The sequence below is a fragment of the Amblyraja radiata genome, chromosome 24, assembly GCF_010909765.2.
Source record: "Amblyraja radiata isolate CabotCenter1 chromosome 24, sAmbRad1.1.pri, whole genome shotgun sequence".
Classification (NCBI taxonomy): Eukaryota; Metazoa; Chordata; class Chondrichthyes; order Rajiformes; family Rajidae; genus Amblyraja; species Amblyraja radiata.
This window is the reverse complement of record NC_045979.1, coordinates 34,979,470-34,991,872: the sequence shown is the minus strand read 5'-3', so window position 1 is coordinate 34,991,872 and position 12,403 is coordinate 34,979,470.

The following is a 12,403-nucleotide window of genomic DNA, read 5'->3' as shown; positions in this document are numbered from 1 at the left end:
CCCCGTGACAACCACCTGGGTTTTCTCCGGGTGCTCTGCCTTCCTCCCGCACTCCAATGACGTGCAGGTTTGTAAGTTAATTGGCTTCGGTAAAATTGTCCCTGGTGTGTGTGTAGGTTTAGGATAATGCTGGTGCACGGGCTTATCACTTGTGGGCACGGACTCTGTGGGCCAAAGGGGCCTGTTCCCACGCTGTATTTCTGAAATAAACGAAGCTTTGAGAGCGTGTTGGAGATTGTCTCATTGCGGGTGGGGAGACTGGCTGGGGCTGGGGCTGGGGGTGGGGACGGACACGACAGCGTGAACCGTGAAGGGTTAAAATGGGCCAAGTCTCAAGATAAAGGATGATGGATATTATTTTTTCAGCAACCTTATTGTACTGTTCTTTAGTGATTTGCATGAGACAACAGACAATAGGTGCAGGAGTAGGCCATTCGGCCCTTCGAGCCAACACCACCATTCAATGTGATCATGGCTGATCATCCCCAATCAGTACCCTGTTCCTGCCTTCTCCCCATATCCCCTGACTCCGCTACCTTTAAGAGCCCATCCAGCTCTTTCTAGAAAGCATCCAGAGAACCGGCCTCCACCGCCCTCTGAGGCAGAGAATTCCACAGACTCACAACTCTCTGGGTGAAAAAGTGTTTCCTCGTCTCCGCTCTAAATGGCTTACCCCTTATTCTTAAACTGGTTCTGGACTCCCCCAACATCGGGAACATGTTTCCTGCCTCTAGCGTGTCCAATTCCTTAATCATCTTATATGTTTCAATCAGATTCCCTCTCATCCTTCTAAACTCCAGAGTGTACAAGCCCAGCCGCTCCATTCTCTCAGCATATGACAGTCCCGCCATCCCGAGAATTAACCTCGTGAACCAACGCTGCACTCTCTCAATAGCAAGAATGTCCTTCCTCAAATTTGGAGACCAAAACTGCACACAATACTCCAGGCGTGGTCTCACCAGGGCCCTGTGCAACTGCAGAAGGACCTCTTTGCTCCTATACTCAACTCCTCTTGTTATGAAGGCCAACATGCCATTATATCAAGTCAACTGTCGAAACACACAGGCTCAATGTACTCATGCAATATTACAAATAAGTTTAATATATAATTTATAGCTATTGCTTTTCATTTTGATGAAGTTCGGCACTTTTATGGAAATCTAAGTGTTTTAAGTTCACAAAGATTCTTGCTAATTCCATTGCAATTAATATATTTTGATATTTATTCAGAGGGTTCAGGTACGGCCAGTGTGCCACTCAGCGCTAACATTTGAAGATTGGCCACGATTTGGGCAGCATTGTATCGATAACTCTTTGTCAATTAAAGTAGTTAAACTCTCTCTGTGTTGGTTGGGGAAAGTGTTTCCTAGATTCCGTCATCTCAAACGTACGTTTTATTTTGTGTGTAAAAAGAAGAGCTTCAAAACCTGTCGAATTGTAGATTTGTTTTTGTTCTTTGTTACCTGTGACGGGATAGGGTTTAAAAGTAACTTATAAACAGCCTAAGAATTTGGAGATTTGAGTATTCTCAAGGCCTTGCTGGTCATTTGTTGAAAAGGCTTTGGGCAGTATTTAATATCCAGCAACTAATGGTTCCGAAGCCTTCACAGTAGTCAGTGTGAGTCATGGTATCTTCTGTGATGCTGCAGGTGAGAGATACCTGCCAGGTGACAATCCCTGCACCTCCAGCCCTCTGACTGTCCCTGAAAACAAAGAAAACGCAGATGCTGGAAAACTGGGGGGGGGGGGGGGAATCAGGAATTGCTGGAAGTACCTAACATGTCAGGCAGCACCTGCGGGTAGAAACATCTCCGGTTGAAGACTCTGTCAGTCTCTCTCTCGGTCTCTCTATTTCTCTGTCTCTCTCTGTTTCTCTCTCCCTCTCTCTGTGTTTCTCCATCTCTCTCTCTCTCTCTCTATTTCTGTCTCTCTGTCTATAGACAAAATACTGGAATAACTCAGCGGAACAGGCAGCATCTGGAGAAAAGGAGTAGGTGACATTTCTGGTCGAGACCCTTCTTCAGACTCTCTGACTGTCTCAATCTCCATCTCTCTCTCTCTCTCTCTGCCACTCTCTCCCCCTGTGTCTCCCTTTCCCTCTCTCTCTCTCTCTCTCTGATCTCTGACATCCTCACGTGATCCTCACCCCTCTCTTTGCCCGACCCTGCTGCCTCCCACTTCCCTTCTGCAGCTTCTGAGATGCCCTGAGATGCCAGGTCCCTCTGCTCTGCCTGTGCTCAGTTTCACAATGTGTTGATGAAAGTCTAACAGGGATATATGTGATGGTCAGTTTGAGATGCTGTGTGTGTGTGTGTTGTTACTTGGAACCAAGCCCCAGGTAAAACCCACTTGTATCAAAGTTGAAGCTCCCCTTTGTAACCTTCAAAAGGTCTTACCCACATCTTGTATCATTTGTCCAATCAAATAAACGTTCTTATACTTTGCTGAACTCATTTTCTTTTTGGATCGCTGTCACACTGCGCAACAAATTACTTTTTCACCAAGTTCGCAAAGAAATCGACCATTTCAAATGTCCACAGCTTCATACTGGAGGGATGTTCTTCTTGTGAAACCCATCACAGTGTTGCCGACAAAAATCCCAAACTTCCAGTCGCTGAGTTTAGTTCAAAGAGACACCCTTCGGCTCCCGAACCCGGGTCTCTGGCGCTGTCTGCTTCTACTTTCGTGTGGCGTGCACAGCCTAAAGTTGTTGGACAACTTGTTCTATTTGATCTTCCGTTTGTGCACGTCGAGTTGATTGCATTAGTCGAAACAGGGCAGACCATGTGAAGGTTGCAATCTTCCAGCCCTCTAGCGCTGTGAGGCAGCAGCACTACCTTCCCAAGTTCTTCCAAGTGCATCCCTTAAAACAAAGTCTCCAGCCCCCAGTGGCATTAGGATTCATCAGGTGCACATTGAGAATTAAGAGTGCATTAGGCAAATGTGCCTCCTCACCTGCTGGTACACTTCTATAATGGTCCTTAAAGCAGAACGAGCTAAAGCGACATTTTAAACACAGTCCAAAGAAGAAGCTCACAGTCGCTGTGGTGAATGTTGTGCGATGGTTCCTGGGAAGAAGCTGTTCCTCTGGAGTCAAGAGTGTTTTACTGTCATGTGCCCCGAACCAGCACAATCACATTCTTCCTTGCAGCAGCTCAACAGGTATGTAAACATAGTAGTGGTAAAAACCATGGTAAACAAGGAAAAACATTCGGCATCTATATTATGTATGTGTGTGTGTGTGTGTGTATATGTACATGCGCACACACACACACATAGACACATATATGTACACACACACATATATGTGTACACACACATATGTATACACACCCATATATGTACACACACCCACACATGTACGTATACACACACACACGCACACGTATACACAAATATATATGTATACACACATATATATGCACACACACACAAATGTACACACACACACACACATATATATATGTACACACCCGCACACACATATATGTATACACACACATATATATGCACACACGCACACATATATATAATATATATATGTACACACCCGCACACACATGTGTATACACACATATATGTACACACACATATATGTATATACACATACATATATATGTACACATCCACACACACACACATATGTATACACACACACATATATCTACATAAACAAACATACAATAATAGTTCAGAGTCACTAATACTCCCAGGTTGATATAGCTTGCAATTTATTTGGAGTTTATCGTGTTTAATAGCCTGATGGCTGTAGGGAAGAAGCTGTTCGTGTAACTGGGAGTTACAGTTTCCAGGCTCCTGTACCTTCCTTCCCGATGACGGGTGAAACGAGAGCGTGGCCAGGGAGATGTCGGTTCTCTATTTTAAAATATCTGCAACATTAATCTAGCTGGCTGCTGGCTGTGCGGTAGATGTATGGTCATTAACTGAAACAAATAGGTTGCAAATCTCCACCCCCTAGTGGCGGTTCCAGGCATCAGACAAATGAAGTTCAACTTCACCACCAAACTTGCTCATAAATTCTAGAAGCAGAATCAGGCCATTCGGCCCATCAACTTTACTCCGCCATTCAATCATGGCTGATCTATCATTCCCTCTCAACCCCATTCTCCTGCCTTCTCCCCATAACCACTGACACCCGTACTAATCAAGAATCTATCTCTGCCTTAAAAATATCCATTGACTTGGCCTCCACAGTCTTCTGTGGCAATGAATCCCACAGATTCACCACCCTCTGACTAAAGAAATTCCTCCTCACCTCCTGGGCACATGTGACAATAAACTAAACTAAACTATCTTTCAATCAATCAATCAAAACGATTACAAACTCAATTGCAGCACTTCATGGAAAACCTACTGTAGCAATAGACAATAGGTGCAGGAGTAGGCCATTCGGCCCTTCGAGCCAGCACTGCCATTCAATGTGATCATGGCTGATCATCCCCATTCCTGCCTTCTCCCCATATCCCCTGACTCCGCTATCTTTAAGAGCCCTATCTAGCTCTCTCTTGAAAGTATCCAGAGAACCGGGCCTCCACCGCCCTAAGGCAGAGAATTCCACATTGACAACTCTTTGTGAAAAAAAGTGTTTCCTCGTCTCCGTTCGAAATGGCTTGCCCCTTATTCTTAAACTGTGTGGCCCCTGGTTCTGGACTCCCCCAACATCGGGAACATGGGAAACAATTCCTGCGGAACTGTCTGGGCAAAAGTACATGCTCCCTGTTGTATTTATCCCCCTCCCAGGAATGAGTGGGTTAACGTACGATGAGCGTTTGAAGGCACTGGGCCTGTACTCGCTGGAGTTTAGAAGGATGAGGGCGGGACCTCATTGAAACTCACCGAATAGTGAAAGGCCTGGATAGAGTGGATGTGGAGAGGATGTTTCCACTCGTGCGAGAGTCTCGGACTAGAGGGCACAGCCTCAGAATTAAAGGACGTACCTTTAGAAAGGAGATGAGGGGGAATTTCTTTAGCCAGAGGCCGGTGAATCTGTGGAATTGATTGCCACAGACGGCTGTGGAGGCCATGTCATTGGGTATTTTTAAAGCGGAGATTGTTAGATTAGTACGGGTGGCAGAGGATATGGGGAGAAGGCAGGAGAATGGGGTCGAGAGGGAAAGATAGATCAGCCACGATTGAATAGACTAGACTTGATGGAGAGAGGAGACCCGATGGGCCGAATTGATAGAATGGAGTAGACGTGATGGGCAGAATGGACTAATTCTGCTGCTAGAACAGATGAGCTGCCGATCCACTTGAGTTAGGATGCCTCTTCTCCAGCCTTCTGAAGAAGGTCATAAGTGATAGGAGTAGAATTAGGCCATTCGGCCCATCAAGTCTACTACACCTTTCAATCGTGGCTGATCTATCTCTCCCTCCAAACCCCATTCTCCTGCCTTCTCCCCGCAACCTCTGGCGCCCGTACTAATCAATAATCCATCTATGTGTTTAAGAAGGAACTGCAGATGCTGGAAAATCGAAGGTAGACAAAAATGGTGGAGAAACTCAGCGGGTGCAGCAGCATCTATGGAGCGAAGGAAATAGGCAACGTTTCGGGCCGAAACGTTGCCTATTTCCTTCGCTCCATAGATGCTGCTGCACCCGCTGAGTTTCTCCAGCATTTTTGTCTACCTAGGAATCCATCTATCTCCGACATAATAATGTCTTATAATTGACTTGGCCTCCACAGCCTCCTGTGGCAAAGAATGGCACAGATTCACCAACCGTCTGACTAAAGAAATGTCTCCTCAGTTCCTTCCTAATAGAAGATTTGACCACAAAGTTGGCTGCAAACAGGCGCGAAAACGGAATTGGATATTTTGAGCGGTTGACGGAGGCTGTTAATCAAGAAGCGAGCGTGGATTGTAAGCAGCAGAGGGTAGAGAGAGAGCTTCCTGTCAGCTGCAGACACAGCCTGTGGTATGTTTCAGTGGAGACTGGAATAGCTTCGTTAAACAAAGCTCTGCTGGGTGTCAGGGCAGCAACGATGACCCCCAGCCTCCTGTCTCGCCCAGAACTGGAACATTAACCATTCGAGGTTCAGCCCTGCAAGCTAGACTTGAAGCTAGGCCCATGCTGAAGAAGGGTCCCGAGCCGAAACGTTTCCTCCAGAGATGCTGCCTGACCCGCTGAGTTACTCCAGCATTTTGTGTCCATCTCCAGAAGCTAGTTTAGTTTAGAGATACAGCGTGGAAACGGGCCCCGGATCCGCACCGACCTGCGATCACACGCTCATGTGGGAGAGTCTAGGACCAGAGGGCACAGGCTCAGAATGAAAGGGCGTTCTTTTAGGAAGGAGATGAGCGGGAACATCTTTAGCCAGAGGGCGGTGAATCTGTGGAACTTGTTGCCACAGACGGCGGTGGAGGCCAAGGCATTATGTGTTTATAAAGCAGAGATTGACAGATTCTTGATTGGTACAGGGGTCAAAGGTAATGGGGAGAAGGCAGGAGAATGCTAGAGGCAGGAAACATGTTCCCGATGTTGGGGGAGTCCAGAACCAGGGGCCACAGTTTAAGAATAAGGAGTAAGCCATTTAGAACGGAGACGAGGAAACACTTTTTGTCACAGAGGGTTGTGAGTCTGTGGAATTCTCTGCCTCAGAGGGCGGTGGAGGCCGGTTCTCTGGATGGCCAGATGGCAAATAATTCCACAGATTCACCACCCTCTGACTAAAGAAATTGCTCCTCATCTCCTTCCTAAAGGAACGTCCTTTAATTCTGAGGCTGTGACCTCTAGTCCTAGACACTCCCACTAGTGGGAACATCCTCTCCACATCCACTCTATCCAAGCCTTTCACTATTCTGTATGTTTCAATGAGGTCCCGCCTCATTCTTCTAAACTCCAGTGAGTACAGAGGCATCAAACGCTCATCATAGGTTGACCTACTCATTCCTGGGATCATTCTTGTAAACCACCTCTGGACCCTCTCCAGAGCCAACACATCCTTCCTCAGATATGGGGCCCAAAATTGCTCGCAATATTCCAAATGTGTCTTTACCAGAGCCTCAATATTACATCCATGTTTTCGTATACGAGTCCTCTTGAAATAAATGCTAGCATTGAGTTTGCTTTCTTTACTACTGATTCGACTTGCAGATTAACAATTTATGGGATTCCTGCACCAGCGCTCCCAAGTCCCTTTGCGCCTCCGATTTCTGGATTTTCTTCCCATTTAGAAAACAATCTGCGCCTTTATTCCTACGCCTCTCTTCCAGCTTTCTATTGCTCCCACCCTACAATCAGTCTGAAGAAAGATCTCGGCCCAAAAGGTCACCTATCCATGTACTCCACAGATGCTGTCTGACCCGCTAAGTTACTCCAACATAATATCGTAGAGTCACAGAGTGATACAGTGTGGAAACAGGTCCTTCGGCCAAACTTGCCCACACCGGCCATCATGTCCCAGCTAGACAAAAGTGCTGGAGAAACTCAGCGGGTGCAGCAGCATCTATGGAGCGAAGGAAATAGGCAACGTTTCGGGCCAAAACCCTTCTTCAGACTGATGGAAGTCCCAGCTACACTATTCCCACCTGCCTGCGTTTGGCCCATATCCCTCCAAACCTGTCCTATCCATGTACCTGTCTAACTGCTTCTTAAGTGTTGGGATAGTCCCTGCCTCAACTACCTTCTCCGGCAGCTCGTTCCATACACCCACCACCCCTTGTGTAAAAAAGAAATGTTACGCCTCAGGTTCCTATTAAATCTTCCCCCTCCCCCTCATCTTAAACGTATGTCCTCTGGGTCCCACTTCCCCTACTCTGAGTTTGGCACCATCTTCTAATAGCTGTGTCCTGGGCTTGAGAGGGAAGCCCATCATTGTTCAGATGCCCATGGGAATACCTCTGCATGTAAAGGGACCATTTTAAATTGAAATACAAGCCGGAGCCCTGGCACATTATATTAGTACATGATGCGTCATCCAGAAATGCAATGATATAAACGGGCTCCACTATGTCCCAGCCGGCATAGGAGGCTGAGAAAGCTCATTTCAAAGGGCACTCATTCTAAGGGAGGTGTAGTGGCGCAGAGGGTAGAGCTGCTGCCTCACAGAGCCACAGACACAGAGACCTGGGTTCGATCCTGACCTCGGGTTTAGTCCAGTTTAGTTTGTTGTCACGTGTACAATGACAATCTCTCTTGTTGCGTGCTATCTAGTCAGCGGAAAGACTACGCTGTATGCTATTACAATCGGGCCACCCACAGTGTACACAGATGCATGATAAAGGGAATAACGTTTGGTGCAAGATAGAGCCCAGTAAAGTCTGATTAAAGATAGTCCCTGGGTCATACACACAGAAATTAAATTAATAAAGGACTGGACAAGCTAGATGCAGGAAAAATGTTCCCAATGTTGGGCGAGTCCAGAACCAGGGGCCACATAGTCTCAGAATAAAGGGGAGGTCATTTAAGACTGAGATGAGAACAAACTTTTTCACCCAGAGAGTTGTAAATTCGTGGAATTCTCTGCCACAGAGGGCAGTGGAGGCCAAGTCACTGGGTGAATTTAGATGAGAGTTAGATAGAGCTCTTGGAGCTAGCGGAATCAAGGGATATGGGGAGAAGTCAGGAACGGGTTACTGTATGTGGATGATCAGCCATGATAACAATGAATGATGGTGCAGGCTCAAAGGGCCGAATGGCCTCCTCTGCACCTATTTTCTATGTTTCTAAATGTGCTCTTTGACCCAACTTGTCCATAGCAGCTAAGACGCCTCATCAAAGCTAGTCCCTTTTGCCCATGTTTGGCCCATATCCCTCTCAACCTTTCCAATTTGGGTACCTGGCTTGTATCTGTCTGTCTGTTTATTTATTTATGATTATTATTGTCACGTGTCCTGAGGTACAGTGGAAAGTGGCAGTGTAGGTTCTCCCCTCCCCCCCAACCCGGCTGCTCCGGTTTCCTCCCACATCCCAAAGACGTGCGGGTTTGTAGGTTAATTGGCCCTCAGTAACTTGGCCCTTAGTAGTGAGTAAGGAGTGGATGAGAAAGTGGAATAACATAGAACTAGTGTGATCAATGGTTGGCATGGACCCGGTGGGCCGAAGGGTCTGTTTCCATGCTGTACCTCACAACTAAACGTTAAAGAGACAAGAGACTTTCTAGCTTTTTCACTCATTTCACTGAGTTGCAAGTGAATTCATTGCTTGTCCTCGGTTGGGTGAATTGCCGGTATAGTTTAGCGATACAGCGTGGAAACAGGCACTTCGGCCCATCGAGTCTGCGCCGACCTGCGATCATCCCGTATCGCCAGCGCTATCCTACACTCTGGTAGCGATTTACAATTTATCAAACCCGCACGTCTTTGGGATGTGAGCGGGAACCGGAGCATCCAGAGAAAGGTCACAAGGCAAACGTGCAAACTCTGTACAGACAGCACCTGAGGTCAGGATCGAACCCGGGTCTCTGGCGCTGTAAGGCAACAACTCTACTGCTGTGTCTCCGTGCCGCCATTTGCAATGAGAAAACATTTGCATGCGATCTAGATAGCTTGTACTCATGAATGCCATGATGTTTTATAATACATACAGGGCTGGGAGTGGAACAGGATTATTACTAAGGACCTGAATGACCTGAATGACCTGAAGCAACCCCTATCTAGATATAGACACCAAGTTTCGAAACGTCGCCCATTCCTTTTCTCCGGAGAGAGATGCTGCCTGTCCTGCTGAGTTACTCCAGCATTTTGTGTTAATCTTCGGTGTAAACAAACATCAGCAGTTCCTTCTTGCACACCTTTGTAGGGCTGATGCCTGACCCGCCAAGTTACTCCAACACTTTGTCTCTTTTTTTTTGTAAACCAGCATCTGCAGTTCCTTGCTTGTTCCACAAACTACAAGTTCTGCTTGGCGATGAAACAGAAGCTACCTCAGGTAGACATGTTAGGGTTAAAATTTTCTTCTCTTACAATATCCTTTGGCACGGTGGCCCAGCAGTAGAGTTGCTGCCTCACGGCGCCAGAGACCCGGGTTTGATCCTGACTACGGGCGCTGTCTGTATGTTGTCCGGAGTTTGTGCGTTCTCCCCGTGACCTGCGTGGATTTTCTCCAAGATCTTTGGTTCCTCCCACACTCCAAAGACGTACAGGTTTATAGGTTAATTAGATTCGGTAACAATTGTAAATTGTCCCTCGTGTGTGTGTGTGTGTGTGTGTGTGTGTGTTAGTGGTAGTGTTCGGGGTGATCGCTGGTCGGCGTGGATTCGATGGGCAGAAGGGCCTATTTCCACGCTGTATCTCTAAACTAAACTTTGCACTTATCCCAATGAATGTTTGACGCCAATGTAGCCAATGTGTAAATCTATCCTCGGCCCCCAAATGCCACTCCCAATTTCCATTTTAACTCCGATGTGTCCAAAATAAACGGAATAAACGTTGAAATCCCTGGTGACTTTTTTCAGACTCGTCTCTCATTACAAGCAGGTGATTAAGTTGCATGAGATCACAGGCTGCTTTAAGTGAAAGCCAATAAGACGGAAGGAGATTAGAACTGGAGTAGGCGAACCGAATGGAGCAGGAAGCAAATAATTGTCTGTGGTTTTGGTTCATATCCCGGGGGTGAATAGAAGGTAATTTTATTCCTTTACACCGGGGACAGGTCAATTGGCAGACTGTTCCTTAAATGGTTGGGAGGGGAAATTAAGACTCCTCGTCCCAGATTAAACCTATTCAGTTAAAAGCTAATTTACCAAGCCTGTTGTGTAGGGAGGAACTGCAGATGCTGGTTTAAACCGAAGATAGACAGACACAAAGTGCTGGAGTAACTCAGCGGGACAGGCAGCATCCCTGGACAGAAGGAATGGGCAATGTTTAGGGTTGAAGAAGGGTCTCGAGCTGAAACGTCGCCCATTCCTTCTCTCCAGAGATGCTGCCTGACCCGCTGAGTTACTCCAGCATTTTGTGTCTAACTAAGTCTTGTTGATTTATTCCGAACAGCTCTGTCACAGAGGACTATGGTAGATGGGACATGTTGGTCGAGGATGTTGCCAGGACTCAAATGCCTGAGTAGGGCGAGGTTAAGCAGGCTGGGGCTTTATTCCTTGGAGGACAGTATGATGAGGGGGTAATCTTGCAGAACGAGCTGCCAGAGGAGATAGTTGAGGTAGGTACAATCGCAATGTTTAAAAAACATTTGGATAGGTACATGGGTAGGACAGGTTCAGAGGGATAAGTAAAGGGCCTGTCCCACGAGCATGCGACCTGCATGCAGCGAGCACGACCAAACCGGAAGCGGGGGCCGCGCGGAGGTCGAGTAAGTGGCGTGAAGTTCGAGCGAAGTCCGCGCGTGACATACGGCATCAAGACGCTGCGTATGCCCGTCAAGACGCCGGCAGGCCGTTGCCGCGCGGAATTTTTGAACACGGTCAGTTTTTCGGAGACCCGCGCGATGTCGGGACCAGCTCCGCACAACTCCATACGGCTCTGGCGATCGAAGTGGGACCGGCCCCGCGAGGCCGTACGGCTCAAGCGACCACGTTAGTTAGCGCTTGCCGCATGGAGTCGCATGCTCATGGGACAGGCCCTTAAGTAAGTAAGTAAGTAAGTAAGTTTATTGGCCAAGTATTCACATACAAGGAATTTACCTTGGTGCTCCGCCCACAAGTAACAACATGACATACAGTGACAGTTACGAATGACTCAGAAAACACTAAACATTAATAATAATAAAACATTAATGATAAAACACCATTGATCAAGCATGTGCACCAATGTGAATCGGATATAGGCCAAATACAGGCAGGTGGGACTAGGATAGATGGGACATGTTAGGCCGAAGGGCCTGTTTTCATGCTGTATGACACTAACCAGAAGTTCTGGGTTTGTAAACTGGACAGATCTGCAAAACTCAATATTACTTCATGTGAAGATAGACACAAAGTGCTGGAGTAACTCAGCGGGCCAGACAACGTCTCTGGAGAAAAAAAAATAGGTGACCCGAAACATCACCTATTCTTTCCCTCCAGAGACGCTGTCTGACCGGCTGAGTTACTCCAGCTTTTTGTGTCTATCTTTGGTTTGAACAAGCGTCTGCAGTTCCTTCCTACACATGACTTCATGTGAGCCAGGTTAATTCAGTTCAGTGAATTTCACAACAAGAAATAGATAATTGAATGTGGGAACAGGACTTGCTTAAAATGGAATGTCAACACAATGGTCCCAATATAGAATACAAGAGCCTTACACACCATGTATAAAGAGGAAATGTGAGACGGAGATCAGAAGATGTAATTACCGTAATCGCATCAGCTTTGATGTCGACGTCTGGCTGATCTCCTTGTGATCAGCTGAGTCTTGTAGAAGGGATATAAATGAGGAAATTCACCAGGCAATTCAAACCCAAGTCCAGCTATTCTGTTGGGCAAGGGATAGTATAGTTGTATGAGTGT